General features: G+C 36.8%; 1 protein-coding gene across 1 annotated transcript in view; it reads left to right on the forward strand.

Annotated features, from left to right (window-relative positions):
• Positions 1 to 716: 716 nt before the first annotated feature.
• The window catches only part of LOC107565043 (collagen alpha-2(VIII) chain-like), a 47,111-nt gene continuing 27,733 nt past the window's right edge, over positions 717 to 20,094 (forward strand). Inside the window, exon 1 of the mRNA XM_016250228.1 lies at positions 717 to 1,061. The gene's annotated coding sequence lies outside the window, so the exon portion shown is untranslated. The remainder of the gene's footprint in view (positions 1,062 to 20,094) is intronic.

The following is a 20,094-nucleotide window of genomic DNA, read 5'->3' on the forward strand; positions in this document are numbered from 1 at the left end:
ATCAGTCAGTCAAGAAATGTAATCTCGTCTCATAAAACTGACTGGTTTAATTGGCTGAGAGTTTGGCAAGATTACACAAAAACAGACTTCCACTGTACTTACTGCTGCATATGTGCTTATAATCTTGTGCTGGAACGTTTAGGACAGCAAATTTGAGCCGTTTTGTGAAAGAATGCTTTCGCCGGGGTGAAATCGATGCACTGTGAGCTGCGCCAGCACAGTCAGAATTTTCCAAAAGGTACTTTCTGGGAAAGATTTGTGTGTTTGTATGAGTGCAAGCATTTGTTTGCAGATGTTTATGTTGGAGGTGGGAAAACAAGAGCTTAAATGGTTACCGGGAAAAGAGGAGGGGTACAAATCCATCCCTTTACTCCACCGACCCCACCCCATCCTCTATACTGTTTCCTTATTCTGCCCGGCCACAGACACTTACCTTTTGTATGGAGGGAACCAGAGAAACAATCCACTCTCTCTGTTTGGAAAAAAAATACATGCAAGAAAAGAGACTGGGAGCTTCCAGGTGCTTTGCCCCCAGTTAAAAGCCCTGTAAGGAGGTCCTCCTCTTGCCTGGAGTCAGGAGAGCCACTGCCTCGTGAAGTTGAGCACCCTGCCTCTCACATTCTCCCTCTCCCTCTCTCTCTTTCTTTCTCTCTCTCCCTCCTACTTTCCACCCTGTGAGAGTGCACAGAGATTCAGAAGGTGCGTCTGAAATCTACTTGTATCCAGGCTGGAGACAGCACCACAAGGACTTTTTTCCCCTGTTCTGCGACAAGCACATGGACTTAATTTTCACCAGAGACAGAAATAAGAATAAGAAGCAGACTGGCACCTGCCATTGAGAAGCAGAACTTTCTCTAGAGTTGTATTCGTTCTTTCTGCACGTATGTAAACAATATTTGACTGCGACCAAGTGCAGAGACTTCCCTGTCTGCTGGGATCCCATCACATCTTCTCAAGTTATTTCTCCAGAGATGACTGTCTGAAGAAGGAACGGCGAAAAGAAGCCACCTGACCTGCAGAAGTTACCTGTCTGAGTGATTGAGGTGAAGCAGAAGGGTGAGGTAAGTTCATATCTGAATCTTTCATTTTCCTTCCCCTCTGGGCGCAGGCATATGTCATCTCTGAAAATGTTTTTCATATCCCGTTGCTTCACAGCAATTGAATCCAAATGCAAGACAGAGAGAGAGAGAGGGAGGAGAAACAGTCAGGTTCACATCTCAATCATGAGACCAACATAATTCTCAGCGCACTGCTACACACAAGGCAGATTAACAGAATGTTTTAGTGCTCTGCCCCCATTAATCTCTGCAAAATATGTGGCGCATTTTTCTAAACAGAGCCACCTGGCTACCATTGCATTTATGCTGATGCTAGTTTTATAGTTTGTTTGTGGTTTGTGCGTGCTTGTTACTGTATAGGTTGTGTGGTTCAGGTAGTGTGGTATATGTCTCACAGCTGTTTTGGAGTTGGAGAGGGAAAGAGTTATATAACTGCAGCAGTCTCGCTCTCACTGACACCTGGAACTGTTTGGTCTGCACTCTGTTGTGCACCAATGCCACTCACTTAAATTTAGCTCCACCCACAGTGTTCTGAAGTCCATGCCTACTTCTCAGCTTTTGAAAGTGTTTCATTTTGACCTGTCAGACATACTCCTCTTATTATTATTTGTGTTGTTGTTCTGGAAGTGTTTTGAGCTGTCAGACATTTCAGAGGTTTAAATCACATGAAATCAGATCGTTTAAAGTTAACATGAAACCGAAAGGAACCCTATTTATTATGATTATTATTATTATTATGGAAGTGTTGTGTTTTGACCTGTCAGGTGTAGTTCACTTCAGAGGTTCAAATGTCAAGTTAAATCATCACTTTAATGTCAAAATGATTATTATATTATTATAAATTAATATTATTATTATTATATATTATATACATACATACATAAAGGATAAATTGTCAAATTAAGTTGGTCCTTTTAAAGTCATCATGAAAACTAAATGAACCCTATTTATTAATGGTAATAATAATGATGATGTTAGTTGTTGTTGTTGTTGTTAATAAAAATTATTATTCCTTAACATACATTCCTTGTCCTATTCTGAATGATTCCTTGTTCGATATTCTAAATTTAAAAGAATGTTTTGTGTTCATAATCATTCAGCAAAATTTAATAACTTGCTCCGCCTCCAATGCTGATGTCACAAATATCTATTTTTCAGCTTCTCCCCTCCAACCACTTGCATTTGTTTTCATATGTAATGCCCATTTATTACAAGCCAATCAGTTTTTGATGGATAAAATCTTGCCATACTTTATTTTTCTCTTTAAATTATTAAAAAAATATATGAAATATGTCCGATTATGTTGCAAAAGTCATTTCATGTTGACTTGAATGGAAATATCTAGTGTTTTGTTTTTGTTTTTTCAACTTTTGATGTATCTTAGTCAGCAGTAGCTTCTCACCTCAGCAAGCGTTGTACATGATGTTTTGTCAAAGAAGGTCTAAAAGAGCTTCTTTGTAATGTTTCAGCTTTTCCACACATAATCAATACTGCACATGGCATGAGCTCCTTGCTGCTGTCTTAATTTCAGACAGAGAGCGAGAGAGGACTGTGAGAGAAAAGGGAATGTGCTTTCATAATACATTCTTCACCAAGAGCACTGGGGAATAGTATTCAATAATACTTTTTTCTCGTCTGAGTAGCAGGGCCCAGCTTCTACACAACTGAAACCGACCCAGTCTGGAAAAGACGACATGCTCTCCTCTAAAAACATTTGGCGCCTCAACATGATGGCTTTCAGGAGGAGAAGCGGTTGAGGTCTGACTGTGAACCTGTGCGTCAGTGCCGCTAGTGCTCCCGAATTGCACAAGCTGATTTGAACCCCTGAGTTGAAAAGAGTGGTTAGAGAAAAAGTGTCTGAGACACTCCGCAGACAGAGGGCCCATCATCCTCGCACACTTCTGATTCCTCCATCTGGAAATGGATGGGATGCTGTCTGTGGTTAGTTCAGAGGACAGGAAAGTCAGCTGTAAAGTATGATGTGATTTTATGATGAATCTGGTCCTGTTATCAGGAGATGCAGCAGACAGCGTCCCACCTTTCTGACTGCAATTACAGTCATAGCTTTAGTCCACCAAACACCTCACTCCTTCTCACACATACTTTGACCCTTCTCCCCACATGCACATTTCAGTTAAAGCCAAGGAGAACTGTTGTACCCGGTGAAAGCTATTTCTATGCATTAGCAGTTTATTTTCAATTTGAAATCTGACATTTTTTGCACATGGGACCATAGAAATTTTTCAGCCACACCTGAGCTGTACATGTCATTTGAGTAATCACTTCCGGAGCGGAGTAAAATGACATCATTACAAGTCCATTTCATGGTTTTAAAATGATAATTCACTCACAAAATAAAAGTTCTATCATTTAATCATCCTCATGTTGTTCCAAACCTTCATATTTTTCTTTATTCTGTGGAACAGAAAAGAAGATATTTTGAAGAATGTTTCAGCTGTTTTGTGCACGGAAAGTCAATAGAGACCAAAACAAGTGGGCCTCCGTTATTTTATTATTATTAATATACTGTTATAGTATTTATTATTTATATTTAGAATTTTTTCTAGCTTTTATTTTTCAGTTTCAATTTAATGTAAGTTTTAGTCATTTTATGTGCTTTTGTCATTTTTATTTAGTTTTTAATGTTTTTTAGTTTCAATTCATTTTTATTTCTGTTTTAGATTTTTTAGGGATGTCAGTACTTCAACTTAAACACTTTATTTCAGTTAGTTGCTAAGACAACATTTCTAATTTTCATTTACATTTACATTTACATTTAGTCATTTAGCAGATGTTTTTATCCAAAGCGACTTACAAATGAGGACAATGGAAGCAATCAAAATCAACAAGAGAGCAAAGATATGCAAGTGCTATAACGAGTCGCAGTTAGCGTAACGCAGTACACGTAGCAAGTGTACATTTTAACGCATTTACATTTGAAGTTTTTCATGTAATATTTATATTTTCATCTTATTTCAAGCTTATTACAATTAATAAAAATAATTTTTAATAGTTTTAATAAAAACTGCACTGTACTATTTTAACTTTCATTTTATTGACAAATAATTTTAAAACTTTTATTTTTGGAAAATAAAAAATGTCACATTAGAAAACATAACTTAATATTAATAATGTAAACAATGTTTTTATTTTTTTATTGTTTTTATGTGTTTGTTTTTTTTGTCTAGATGGTGTAGTTATGGTATCTTCCAGCAGGGAATAACAGGGTCATGCTAACCACCCAATTTTTGACCGCTTGGGCAAAGACAAATACTTTGGTAGTGTGAAGCTGCAATGGCCAGGCAATGCTGTAACCATGGATGCCCACTTTTGGGGTGGCCCAATAACTCTGCTGACTGCTTTTTATGATGTCGGTTGACTCTGCCAGGCTGGGCCTGATGAAATGCATTTCTTTCTTTATTACATTACATGACTCCAACCAACCTGATGGAGGCTTTTATATATGGACCATTCATAATTGGTGCACGCTTATTGGTTGTGCTGGTCAGTAAGCCTTTGTCCATGTCCAGCCATCTGTTCATTCTGGGGCAATTTTCACTCACTGAATCTTGTTTATAAGCTCTTAAAGGTCCATCGTAGACATTGAAAACCCTATTTCCCTGTGCTTTAGGTCCCTTTATCTCAAGGTGGATGAAAATGTGAGCCCTGGAGAAGCCATATCTGAGAAATAAAAAGAAGCAAAGCTGCTATCCAAAGCATTATGGATGTGTTTTTTCATTCAGCTTGTAATGGCTCACTCCAGATTCTATTCCCATTTGAGTTTTTATTTTTTTTACTGTGCAATGGAGGGAAATGATACAAAATCCATTACACATGCTCAATCAGTGGGAGAGACTAGACAGTGAATCTGGCCCAATGCAGACTGAGAAGCATATGGGTAATGTTGGACACACCAATATGTTGAACTTTTACTTCGGGTTTATGAGAGGCGATGTCTTGTATTGTGGCCAGCGGACCCTCAGCCAAGGTGAAGGAATAAATGTATATGTAGGACAGAATTGAGTGTCAAACTTATAAAGTATATGGATTGTCATGTACTGTCATATGGAGAATCTGTCTTTTTTTACATTATTCATAAACCTGTTGATGCTTATATGCCAACCGAGAAATGTGTTCCTTTTCTATTGAGAAGACCAGTAATCCACATGGCTTTTTTTTAAATAATGCCACTAGAGGGCAGAGTTGCTGACCTTGACTTGAAACACACAGATTCACAGTCCGGCCACTGGTACTGTGAGTACATCTGATCTAAGAAACTTAAATGACAAAGGCCTCTTTTCTTTCTGTGTAAATAGTAAAGCATTTAAAAGATTGCAATTACTGATTTATATTTGTTCATTACACCTCAGAAATTCATTGGTAACACTTAACAATAAGGTTCTGTATTTTAACAGTGATAGCTAAAATGATAGAAAATTAAAATTATAAAATTACAATACTTTTTCAGAGCATTTATCAATCTTGAGTAACGGTAATTTTTACATATACTAATACATTTTTAACATCGTAAGTAGTACACTGCAAACAAAATGCAGTGAATTAATTTTAATAAGTTTCATTTTTCTGGTTGTAAATTATCAAAAAATTCTTGAATCAAGCTTAATTTACTTGACACTGCACAACATATTAAAGATATATTTATCCGCAAAATTTATTTTTTTAATTTTTAATTCAGAATTTATTCATGTCGTTCCAAACGTGCTTGACTTTCTTTATTCTATAAAACATTAAATAAGATATTTTGAGAAATGTCCAGTCAATGGTAAAACCAAAACTGTTCGGTTACCAACAATTTTTCAAAATATTTTCTTTTGTGTTCTACAGAAGAAAGTCATACAGGTTTAGAACATCATGAATATAAGTAAATGATTTTTTTTGGGGGGGTGTCCAGAATATCCCTTGAAGACTTGCTTTCATCTTGAATACAGGTGTATTTTATCTTACTGAGCTGGCACATTTTTTAGCTTTGTTATACTTAAAATATCTGTAAGTGGAGTAAAACTAAATACACTTGTCTTACAGATACATTACAAAATAAATCCTAAATTGATCTTGTTTCAAGAATTTGTACATTTTTGACATTGGTGAATTTTTACTGGAAATCATTAATAGGATCTTTTGCACTATATAAATTAACATTACTGTATTATGAACAACAGTACATTCACTTCATGATACCGAATGCATTACTGTTAATGAATTGAACCTTATTGAAAAGTGTAACAATTTCATTTATATTTTCTCCGCATTGTTTGGCCTACAACCATGTCATACTGTGTTATTTTGAATCCATTCATGTTGGCAGAAACATTCTTCTCATCAACCGTGTGGTAACCTTCATATCTCCTTTTTTTGGTGTTCACTTTAAACAGGAAATGAAGGAGAATACCACTCATGCTCCGGGAAAAGCATAAGCCTAACTGTGTTATGTTCCAGGAACTCACGCCCCCATCTCTCACCATTGCCATTTGTTTCTAAATGTTTTTCGCTCACCAAGAGAGAGGAAAAACAGTCCTGTTCAATGGTGCTACAAGGCAAGCGGCGCATTCCTTTGAGGAATTGTGCTTTTCTTCAAAGTCTGTGTGATGGTGCGCTGCAGGCTTCGTTCCTTCCGCCCGTTCTTCATTTAAGGTATGACGGACAAAAGAAAAACAGCAAATGAGGAATTACCCTCAAAGCTGTCGGAAACAGCGCTTTGGCATAAGCCTCCTCTGCAATCAGCAATGTGCTTAGTCTGCGTCGCCGATTAGATGAGGGTGCGTGCCTTTGTGAGGGAGTTTGTGAACATCTCAGACCTTAGAAAAATGTCGCCGGTGGCTCAATCAAACATCCTGTTGCATAAGGCTTCGTTCCAGTGGATTGTGTATGAATTGGTCTGGACAGGAAAAGAGGTGCAAACACATCCAGGAAAGGGGAGGTTATCTGTGAAGGCCAATGGGTTTATTCTGTGGGCGCTAGGGTGTGAAGATGTCAACTGTTTGATTGATTGAGTAGAAAGGTGTACTGCCCTGAACAGATGTGTCTGTTTGACACAATTGAACACATGCTTGCGGAAATTAACGGCTTTAATTTAAGTCTGATGAATGCAGCACAGACCTGGGCTTAGACTCAGGGCTGATTTAAAATATCATAAATCACATACAACTATGTGAATGCACTGAAAAAAAAAATCTTAATCAGTATTCTTTTTTTATCAAGACACACTCTCAACAATTCTTATATATATATATATATATATATATATATATATATATATATGTGTGTGTGTGTGAGTGTGTGTGTGTGTGTGTGTGTGAATAAAAATATATGAATTTAAAGAGTTATGCTTAAGAAATAAAGCAAGTAAAAATAATATTATGTAAGGTTCAGATATTTAAAAAAAAACAAGATCAAATTTAAAACTGTGCATGTGTTGTTTGTAAGTTTGTTCTCCACAGCGAGTGACCAGAACCTTACAAAAAGAAAAAGAAAAAAAGGCAAGAATAAAACAATAACCAGCATCTCTCCCTTCAACCGTTGTTACTTAAATTATTATATCTTGCAGTTTTACAAAATTTCCCTTCAGGGATAAATAAAGTTGCTATGTGTATTTCTGTCTATCTATCTTGTCTTCCTAGCCTTTCATTTTTACATTCCCCTCTTCACTGCATTCTCTCATTTGCTCTCCCCTGGCTCTTGAAAATGCACTGGACGTGAATGAATTTTTCCGTTCCGTTGGCAATAGAAGGAAATGGGGAAGCTTGGCAAGCGGCTGTTATTATTTTTCCTTTTGCACAGTATCAGCTCTTTCAGCAGCCTTTCTGTCATTCAGACCCAGCAAACGACTCCACAATCACAATCTCAAGCTGTCTTGTCAGCATCACACTTCCAGACAGACTGAGAGACAGTCAAGGTATTTCCACACCAATACTGAATATTAGTTGCAAATGTTAATTGCAGACAACATTGTGAACAAAAACACCTATTTTCACAACATTAGCCATATAACATACATTCTGATTAATTTTTATTATCTAAGGTTTTAGTCATATTTTTTGTTTCGACAGTGAATCATTTTGTATTGTTTGTGCCAGCTTTTGATTTCCATGGTTCTTCAGGACCTTATGAGTATTTGAATAAAACTGATCTCAAATGACGAAAGCGTCTGAAGAAGGATGATCTTAGCCATTATATGGCTCTTTCTGTCTTTTTTTACTGTAGATTTATGACTGATCTTCACTTTTACCCTCTCTTTTCCTAATCATTACTCATACTACAGTTTATTTGATGTTTGTGATGAAACAGTGGTTCATGGTTTGGCACACTGAAAACTAAAATGCCTTTGGTCAAATACTGTGACTCAAAATATAATCTGTACACAAGGAAGGAAGGAGAAATCCCAGAAGTTTCACAGAGGACTTCACAAAATAATAGTGTTTTACCAAATAAGACGTTTAGTATTTCTTTGGTTTTCTGTGTTTTCATTTTGCAGCCAAAATAGCATATTTTTGCTTTGTGTTTTGCAGAATAAAAGCTTTATTTGCGTGCATGATGCTCCTAAATCTTGCAGTTAATTTCCAAGGAAACTTTAGAAAACATTGAAGCCATTGACAGAATATCAAAATAAGAGCTGAATCCAGCTGGAGGCACTTACAGCCTTGTTTGGTTTAGTTCTACCTGCACAACCAAACCCAAATGAATCATAATGGGATGTCAGATGACGGACTTTGAGGTTCAGAGGGACTGGATTTCTTTTAATTGGATGCTGGTTGATTTTACCGGCTTTCTCATTAGTCTCTTGTCCAGCATCTGGGAGCCAAACTGATGAGGGACTCTAAGACTACGGCAAAGACGCAGAACAGTGCCAGTTTCTCGCTGGGTCAAATCCTTCAAATAAAACTCCAGTTATAACTTTGTCCTTGTCCTCCCAGGCCAAGATTTTTTACCCTCTTTTCTCACATTATGGGAAGGGGTGATGGATGGTCTGCAACAGCAGAGATGGGAATAGGGCTTCACAGGTTATTTACTTCAGCTTAACTCTTGGATAATATTTCTTTACATGTGTTCCCAGTTTTTCCTCCTCCGACGGGAATTGAGAACACTACCGACAACAGTTCCAGTTGTTACCATCGCACAAGTAAGATTATTCCAGAAGTACATTAGTAACATTACAGACTCCTCTTCATCCAGCTTCCATCAGATCCTTGGGATTTTAGGAATGATTTGTGGTTCTGTCATAGTGATCGTGTCTTTCAGTGCTGGTAGTTCATTTGATAAGGCTTATTTTTGCATATTTTAGACTGAGATTGCATTTATCAACAACATAAATCCTTAGACTACAACTATTGAACTGTAATGCAATGAGCAAAGATGGACAGTAGGCATTGCATCAGACCTTAAAGATAACTACAATATACATGCATATAAAAGTTTACTATTCAAAAGTTTGGGGTCAGTAAGATTTTTTATTTATTTATTTTTTTCAATTGATCAAAAGTGACAGTAAAGACATTTATAATGTTACAAAACATTTATATTTTAAATAAATTATGTTCTCTTGAACTTTCTATTCATTAAACAAACAAAAAAATGCTAACATGGTTTCCACAAAAAATATTAAGCAGCACTACGGCTGCACAAGTTGTTTTCAACATTTAATAATAAGAAGAAATGTTTCATGTGACACTGAAGACTGGAGTAATGGCTGCTGAAAATTCAGCTTTGCCATCACAGAAATAAATCACATTTTAAAATATATAATCATGGAAAACATCATTTTAAATTGTAATTATATTTTACAATAACATGTTTCAACAGCATTTTTAATTTCTTTCAAAAACAGTAAAAAATCTGACCGACTGATTGACCGATAGATGATAGAGAGACAGACAGACAGACAGACAGATTTACAGATAGATAGATAGATAGATAGATAGATAGATAGATAGATAGATAGATAGATAGATAGATAGATAGATAGATAGATAGATAGATAGATAGATCTGGTTCTCTGGTTCTCCTTTTTCACTCTTGTTCTGTGTGAATCTATTTGCTATGCAGTTGATTTGCTCTTTAAAAAGCAGAACATATTAAAACTGGACATAATTTATTCATTACTTATTTAGTTTTTGTCAGCACTCAGTTGCTGTAAAGTCTCATTTCATGTTATCCTGTCGCATCCTGTTCTAGAAGCCCCACTTTCATACACATTCAAAACTGACAAATATCATTTTAAATTCCCCCTTCCCTCCGCCTCATGCTTTACCGTTGCCCAGTAAACCTCTGCATCTCCGGGCAGTTTGGTGTGACAGAATGAAGGAGGAGCTTGACAAGCTGGCCAAAGATGAGAGCGCTCAAATGGGCTGTGCACCATCCAACTCCCAAGCACAACAGAGCGCCTGTGTTCTCCCTTAACCACAGCAAAGAAGAGATTCATGTTAACTTGGAGAACTGGCTCCTGATGCAGCGATGCAGCGTTTTCGCATATGCTAGCACTTGTCGAAGAAAGATGGAACATGCTGACTATAAATAAGTTGGTCACTATGTAACTATGTACATCCCTTTAAAAAGTTTCAGAAAATCTAAAGTCATCCTATGTCATTTCTGAGCTGTTTATATGAAGACTGATATTGCTTCAATCAGTTTGATGCTATTTTCAGTTTCCTCATTTAATTACTTTGTTTAGTGAGAATTACAACTGAATAAACTCTCTGTCCTCATTCTCTCCTTCCTTTCATTAAGATTTATCCATTAAAATCCTGTTTTTTGCTGCTTTGCTAATGCAAACCAGAGCATTTGTTAAATCTGGCTTACCAATGAGTTACACTGTCGTACCTGATCCAAGTGCAGCTCACCAGCACTTCCTGCCCCCTGGTCAGTATTTTGTTTTATTCTTTACAGAAATGTAAGGAAAAAACTTTCCCATGTGTTATGAGACTGCATGATATTCATCTTCAAGTGTCTTGATGCCTGTGCAATAATTTAGTGCTTTGATCAGCATTGGGTTTTAAAAGGTTTGTACAGAAACATACAGGCTCGCTAGTTTTGCCTGTAGCGGGAGATTTTTGCCTGATTAAGGAGACTGTCCCACCTGCAAACTTTGTTTCCTGCAATTTGTTTGTCTTGTCTCAGAATGTCCTGTGCCTTGTACCAGTTGTGCAATCAATATCAGTGTGCTATTTGTCTAAATCTCAAAAGACCCACTTTCTTTCTTTTGTGTAAAAGAAACACTGTATCCCATTACCCTGCTAATGCTACTGAAAATGTAGAGAGGAAAGGATTTGGGTTTGTCTCTGTCAGAGACCATCCTCATTCACATCCTTTCTCACATACCTTTTGGTGGCTCCTGTTTGATCATCATTTGATTCACACTAAAAAGAGATTTTGACTTGATTATAGGCAACATATTTAAAAAAAAAAAAAAGGCTATTGTGAGATACATTTTAAAATAATAAATAAGCATTGTGAGATACAAAGCAAGGAAACATTGTAAGATTCAGCAAGGTCGCATTAAATTGATCAAAAGTGACAGTAAAGGCATTCGTAATGTTACAAAAGTAACCTATTTTAAATAAACCCTGTCCTTTTAAACTTTCTATTCAACAAATAATCCTGAAAAATGTTAATCATTTTAAATGTTAAGCACCACAACTGTTTTCAACATTGATAATAATAAGAAATGTTTTCGAGCTCCAAAATCAGCATATTAGAATGGTTTCTAGATAGATAGATAGATAGATAGATAGATAGATAGATAGATAGATAGATAGATAGATAGATAGATAGATAGATAGATAGATAGATAGATCTGGTTCTCTTTGAGAGCTTTTTCACTCTTGTTCTGTGTGAATCTATTTGCTATGCAGTTGATTTGCTCTTTAAAAAGCAGAACATATTAAAACTGGACATAATTTATTCATTACTTATTTAGTTTTTGTCAGCACTCAGTTGCTGTAAAGTCTGCTGTAAAATAACATTTCATGTTATCCTGTCGCATCCTGTTCTAGAAGCCCCACTTTCATACACATTCAAAACTGACAAATATCATTTTAAATTCCCCCTTCCCTCCGCCTCATGCTTTACCGTTGCCCAGTAAACCTCTGCATCTCCGGGCAGTTTGGTGTGACAGAATGAAGGAGGAGCTTGACAAGCTGGCCAAAGATGAGAGCGCTCAAATGGGCTGTGCACCATCCAACTCCCAAGCACAACAGAGCGCCTGTGTTCTCCCTTAACCACAGCAAAGAAGAGATTCATGTTAACTTGGAGAACTGGCTCCTGATGCAGCGTGGTTGACCTTTCGCATATGCTAGCACTTGTCGAAGAAAGATGGAACATGCTGACTATAAATAAGTTGGTCACTATGTACATCCAACGATCCCTTTAAAAAGTTTCAGAAAATCTAAAGTCATCCTATGTCATTTCTGAGCTGTTTATATGAAGACTGATATTGCTTCAATCAGTTTGATGCTATTTTCAGTTTCCTCATTTAATTACTTTGTTTAGTGAGAATTACAACTGAATAAACTCTCTGTCCTCATTCTCTCCTTCCTTTCATTAAGATTTATCCATTAAAATCCTGTTTTTTGCTGCTTTGCTAATGCAAACCAGAGCATTTGTTAAATCTGGCTTACCAATGAGTTACACTGTCGTACCTGATCCAAGTGCAGCTCACCAGCACTTCCTGCCCCCTGGTCAGTATTTTGTTTTATTCTTTACAGAAATGTAAGGAAAAAACTTTCCCATGTGTTATGAGACTGCATGATATTCATCTTCAAGTGTCTTGATGCCTGTGCAATAATTTAGTGCTTTGATCAGCATTGGGTTTTAAAAGGTTTGTACAGAAACATACAGGCTCGCTAGTTTTGCCTGTAGCGGGAGATTTTTGCCTGATTAAGGAGACTGTCCCACCTGCAAACTTTGTTTCCTGCAATTTGTTTGTCTTGTCTCAGAATGTCCTGTGCCTTGTACCAGTTGTGCAATCAATATCAGTGTGCTATTTGTCTAAATCTCAAAAGACCCACTTTCTTTCTTTTGTGTAAAAGAAACACTGTATCCCATTACCCTGCTAATGCTACTGAAAATGTAGAGAGGAAAGGATTTGGGTTTGTCTCTGTCAGAGACCATCCTCATTCACATCCTTTCTCACATACCTTTTGGTGGCTCCTGTTTGATCATCATTTGATTCACACTAAAAAGAGATTTTGACTTGATTATAGGCAACATATTTAAAAAAAAAATAAAGGCTATTGTGAGATACATTTTAAAATAATAAATAAGCATTGTGAGATACAAAGCAAGGAAACATTGTAAGATTCAGCAAGGTCGCATTAAATTGATCAAAAGTGACAGTAAAGGCATTCGTAATGTTACAAAAGTAACCTATTTTAAATAAACCCTGTCCTTTTAAACTTTCTATTCAACAAATAATCCTGAAAAATGTTAATCATTTTAAATGTTAAGCACCACAACTGTTTTCAACATTGATAATAATAAGAAATGTTTTCGAGCTCCAAAATCAGCATATTAGAATGGTTTCAGAAGGATCATGTGAAACAAAAGACTGACAGTTAAGCCATCATAGGGAGAAAAAAAAACATTATTAAAATACGTTTTAATTATGTTAAAATTTGAAACAGATATTTTATATTGTAATAATATTTCCACAATATGTTTACTGCATTTATTTGGATCAAAGAAATGCAGCCTTGGTGAGCATACCTTTTTCATATTACTAGTGAATAGAAGTGTGAGAAACAAAGCTGCAATTATGAAAAATGAGGTCACAACTGTTAGATATAAAATCACTAATGAGAGTTTACTTTTTATTATTATATTACTCTGAGGTGGAGACAGACATTCATACATCCCTCATATTCTTCATTTTAAGTGTTTGGGTAAAACGAGAGACCAGCTGTTCCAAATAATTACAAGAGGATTTCTTCTGAACTTCCTCTGAGCCACATGTCTGGAAAAGCTGCTAACTCATGCAGGCAAAGATGAAGGTCATCCTCAGCTTCCCTTTCGTGGAACTTCGAACTGCGTCCTCTAGGGGTCGCTATGGGGAACGCCTCGTCGTGACCCGTGTCTGAAGCCTACATTGAAAAAACACCAACTTGTTTGGCCGGCGACAGCCATGACGTCACTACCGTCGCAACTAGTACAAAATAGGCGCCGGTAGCGCACATCATCACTTTCTTCGTCTTCACTGACCGTTCTGTTTGAAGCGTGCATACTCATCTTGTGATGGCCATTTTCTTCTCTGACAAGCACATAAATCCAAATGATGCCATGAAGTAAGTGAAAGTACCTGAACACCGTTGGTCATTTCTGAATATTCATAATCATTTGTAAAAGTATAAGAGGAAGTCCTTTTCGTTTTGTTCATTGTATGTCTCTTTACCTGGTAATAAGATAGGGTAACTAATCCTGACATCCAGATGTCATCGTCATAACCTTGTTGAATTGATGAGAAATTAAACCAGGGGCGTCTTGAGTTCAAAGCAGCCTGTAATACAAAGCCATGACAAGACAAAGACCGCGTTGTTCCTCGGTCTGAAATACAGATCTTCACTTGAATACTGTCCTTTTTGAAGACGACCCAACTATAAAGACAATGCATGATTCCCCTTGGTCCAAACATAGTTATCCCTGTCACAGATTTATTTTCCTGGCATAGCTAGAAAGAGTCGAACTATTAAGCTTGTTTGAGTGGAACTCAAGTCTCCATGAACATGATCAGGCCTTCATTGGCTCATAACGCTGCAAACACTCCCTATGGGGGTTTCTATCTGATTGCCCAGTCGAAACAATACAAAGCATAACCCCTGCAGGACTAACCCACCTGCTTTAACCAAATGTGGGTGAATCCGGAGAAAGAAAGCCTGCAGAATCTGATTTCTCCCAGTGCACTGTGAGTCATGGACACGTGTGTCTGAGTCCAAGAAGCAACTGCTAATCCGTTTACATTCAGCCCGAGACTCAATAAGAGGATATTAAATCTGGAGGGTATTGTGTGGCAGTTCTTAAGCAACCAAACACACTTCCTGCATCCCATCATGCTCTGCAGAATAGAGGCGGTGAGCATGACTAGAATGCCACCATTTGGCCGCTCATATGAGTGTGTGGGTTTAACAGTAATTGAATTAGGAGTCTTTCTGTTTGCAAAAGGCTGCATTGGTCACACCATCCCACGGCATCATCTCTATTAGGTATTTATGGAATCCAGATGAGTCTGCAGGGGAATTTTTTCATTTAGCCTCATTTTGCAGTGAAGATGAATAACACATATTTACATTTACTGTTTAGCAGAGGCTTTTAACCAAAGTGGCTGGAGGAAAAGCACAAGCAATCATGCAGGATAAACAATGCTAGTGGTACTGCAACACTTTGAAGAGTAAAACCGTACAGAAACCGCAGAAGAAAGATAAATGTGTGAAAGAAGAGAAAACATAGCAAGTAAAATCCTATTAATGCTGTTGTTGTTAAGAATAACATTATTGATATTATTACTGTAATAGGAAGTGCTTTTAGTTATGGATTAGGTGACTTTAGTAAATATTTGTAATCGATTGTCTTTACATTTAATAATCAGTTAAATGATCAGTTGTTAACATTAATACAGCAAAACGTACATGAAAGACACTTAATGTTAGGTACATGTTTTTAATATTTTAATATATTTAATATAATATGTTTAATAGTTAAGAAATACATTATATTGGTGTACAATATAAAAAGTATTGGTATTTTCCTCAGTCTGCTGCATGTTTATACATTTTATTTGAATTTAAATTTCATTTATTATATTATTTTATTTTATAGCATACATTATTTTATTTTTTATTTATTATTTTTTGCAGCTGTATAATATTATCCACGGTTAAGAGGTTTGCAGACATGGAGATGATCTGACAGGAACAAAATGCTCTTCACGAAATCCACTTCCCCTTTTCGCTTCCAAAAACTCTGATTATTCACTGAAAAAGGACCCAAAATTGGTTACGTGCCTTACTGCTGACTAAATTGTTTTGAATGCCATCAGACAAAACAGTACATCTGCTGTCCTTCGACTGAAATACTGCTGCATAAAAATGATCATCAACTGGACTGCAAATATTCTTCTGCAGTATTAATGACCGTCTTGTGTCCTCTTAGGGCCATGTTGATGAAGTTCAGTAACCCAAACAAAGCCATGTGTTTCTGAAAAATACTGGAATTTAAGTCACCCACCCACAAACTGCACACATAACTACAGTCATTGAGACAAAATGAGGCTCGGGCAAATTTATGTCAAATACACAGGAAGTTGGGAATGAGTGATTTGATTTGCAAACAAAGTGGATGGCAGTTGATTCCCACCTTTCAGTTGGGATAGGGACCCACCGGCCTTCACATGAAAAATACAAAATGAGAAAAAAAATACAAACTGTACTTTAACAGCACATTATTTATTTATTCATGTTGAATCTTTTTAGGGAGTTTTCCTTGCTATTATCTCCTTTTTTCTTTTTTTTTTTCTTTTTTACTGAAATGAAATTATTTTCTTTATATTGAAATGTTGGATAGATAAAATATGTTGGATAGATAAAAAAATGTTGGATAGTACTTAATAGAAAGTTCATATTTTCCCTCAGAAAAAGTTTTGATGATTCATATTGGATTTAGTACAATGATATTTAATTTAGGAAACAACACGTCTATATATTAAACAATTTTTTTTTTCACACAGTATAAATATGTCTTTATATATCAAAATATATAGCAGCCTTTATATTTTAGGAAGGGGGTCCCTAACAAGGGGATCATCATATTGGGGGGTCCTTGGCATTAACAAGTTTGCAAACCCTGTGCTAGTGAACTAAGCAGCTCGATGAGGCCTTTATAGTGAATTATTCATCTTTGGGGGAGATATGGGGGAGAAGAGTGATTTTGGCATTTAGCATGGAAATAGATCTTGAACTGTGGTGCCCACAGACACTAGTACAATCGTCTCTCTCCTGCTTCTCTCTCACTTTCCCATCACGGACTCTCACACAAATCATTAAAATAGCATTTTAAGCACTAGTTAAGTCATTCCAGCAGAAACCACAGTCTCCTTATTAGGCCGCCTGCAATTCAGCAAACGACACCGGCACGAGAAAACGATTTTGGAAAATCAAAGAAAGAGGTAGACTGTGTTTGTTTTCTTGTCTGTCCTTTGTGTCTATTTCCTGTCAGTTTTGCGAAGGCGTTGGATGTCGTTGTCTAGATTTAGGAATTTAGTCTGCGTAGGAGGGTGTGAAAAGTTCATACTTTCCCCATTCTTAAAAATGCAGTCTGTATTGCCTTTTTTCCCACAGGGAACATGAATATGAACATCATTTTTTTCCCCCTTTTGTTTTTTTTTTTGTTTTTTGCAGAGACGATAAAACTGCATGGAGGAGTCTTGTCTAGACCCGTCAAGTTTTTCAAGTGGGGTTCATCTGCTTGATTCATGGCCCCAAAGTCTCCTCCAAACCCAGTAACAACACACACTTGTAGAGTCGAACATTCCAGCATTATTATTTTTGCATTATATTCCTATTGCTTGAAAGACAGAGGCAGTTATCTGCTCCATTAGCTCCACACGCCATACAAATCAGCCTACTATTCTCTTCATCCTGAGGTTTCATCACATTTTGCAGTGTTTATACATTAGCAAGTAACTAATTTTCTATTGATAACACACTTCGTCTTTGTCTATCATATCCTTTCTGAAAGGACCACCTTAAGGCCCTGATATACTCATGACAAATTTCTTTTTTGCTCTTTTTTTAAAAAGAAGTTGGAAATCTGAGCAGCAGTAAACTGTTATGAAACATCCTGTCTTCTAAAGCTAGATTGCTTAAAGCAAGCACCTTTACAGTATTAAACATAAAACAGTGTCAGTGCTGCTTTCAATTAGAAATATAACTTCAATTTCTACTATAAAGAAGCTTTTCAGAGTGTTTTTACTCATTTTACTTCAGGCGTGTTTTTACTCATGCCTGACCTTGATGGCTTTAATACAAGAAATGAACAGGAGAAGATTTCCATGTCAAAGAAGGCAGAGCCCCAGTGTACCTAATGTATTCGCCACAGATCAATGGTAGTTCGAAAGTGTTTACCAGCTGGAGCGAATTTTTCAAGAAAGTTCACTTGGCAAGCTCTTTCGAACTCCTGACACAATCTCCAAACAAACTTTTGGCCTGATTTTGTTCAAAATGACGTTGCACCAATCTGTTCTTTGATTTTTCTTGAAGTATATACTGGGGCCTTTATGAGGGGACCGACATGAGGCTGAGTAATGGATGACAGAATTTAATTTTTTTGTTAAAGTGTTACTTTAAGACTTTACACCTACCACTCTATTATCCAAAACACAATATATGAAGTAGAAATCAAACACATTTCCGTGAATATCCATTGCTTTGCTTCAAAATGTTATGTTGTATGCTGTTTTGTAGCCATTGTCCTCAATGAGGTGTCGCTGTAACATCTGCCCCATAGATTAGCGCACACACGCAGTGGTCTGCTTTACTTTGATATATTATGTCTAAGCATGGAGGCTCCTTAGTCTGCGTCGCAATAGTAGGTTTTGTCAAGCTCCAGGGTGTCTATGGATACATGCCCAGTCTGAAAATATCTACAAAGCCAGACGAAAGGACCAAAGAACCCTTGTCTTGTCCAAAAAAGGGGCATGAGTCCAACAAGGTTTAAAACGGCATTCCTCTGCCACCCCACAGAAGCCACAAAATGGTGGTTGCATGGAGCGAATTGGAATGCCTCGTCCATGACTTGACTGTTGGCTTTGCTTAAAAGACCGAACATGGCAGTCACTAAAAAATTGCTTAAAACCATTAAGCTCTCCGTGATTGGAGCCATTTCAGTTCATATGATCTTTCATGAGCTTTAGAGCAGGGAATGGTGTTATTTAGTGTGATATTTTTATCTTCAGGCCGCAGATTGTTAAAACAGGAAGAGGAATATTAGACGGCTATGCTTAGATGTATAATTAATTTGCCTACTAACAACCCTTTTTACCCTTGTGCCATTTGAAAGTAGGTCTTTGTGGTGTAAAAGGCTAGTTTCTGCCATGATGTTCATTTGAAGCAAATGGTCGATTTGCTATAAAACTGCTAATTTGTCAGATACAGTTTCATTTCATTCATTCTTCTCCCATCTGCATGTAAAAACAGATTGTGCCATATTCAGTGGCAATGAGTGGTTTTCTCATAGCTTTTTCCCCTCTGTGGCTGTGGTCCATTGATTTTAGCCCCCTTTCCCTAAACCTAAGTAAACACATTCTTTTCCAAACCATACTAAAGAGCAGAGCTCTTGGTCAGCAACTCGTGAATGATTAGAGAAAGAGCTGTTTGGGTAATTTGCATGTACTTTACTTTGTGTCACGAAGAGCTCGTTTACAGGCTGTGGCGTTGACTTCTGCCAATTAACTATTCTTAGACTCAATGCCATATGCCTTGTGCTTTATATATATATTTTTACATTTTACCTTATTTGTATATTTGTATAGTTGTATTTTGTATTTTGTATTTAATCTGTATTTATGTTATCTGTATGCACCCAAGGGTCTGAGAGTAACGCAATTTCAATTCTCTGTGTGTATGTGCTGTACATGTGGAAGAATTGACAATAAAGCAGACTTGACTTGACTTGACTTGAATGGAGCGGCACGTTCTCACCTTCTGCTTTGTTTCATATATTTGAATCCATGAAACATACATAGCACTGTGTTTTTCTGCTCTCGGCTAGAACATACATTCATGTCATTGCCAAACGTTCTTTTGCGTGTTCTGCGTGTTTGTAGTGATTTCAGGTTGTTGTATACAGATGTGGATCTTAAAGGAACAGTTCCCGGTCACGGTCATGGTCATTATGAACTGTCATTGAATGCAAAACATCTGCATGCAGATTCCTAAAAAATTCTAATATACAGAAGAATTTGTACAGATCTGGATGGTTGTGAGGGTGAGTAAATATTGATTAATGTTTTACATGTACAAGGAAGAATGATGAATGA

This window comes from Sinocyclocheilus grahami, unplaced genomic scaffold (assembly GCF_001515645.1).
Source record: "Sinocyclocheilus grahami isolate Dianchi unplaced genomic scaffold, SAMN03320097.WGS_v1.1 scaffold976.1, whole genome shotgun sequence".
In the NCBI taxonomy this organism is placed as follows: Eukaryota; Metazoa; Chordata; class Actinopteri; order Cypriniformes; family Cyprinidae; genus Sinocyclocheilus; species Sinocyclocheilus grahami.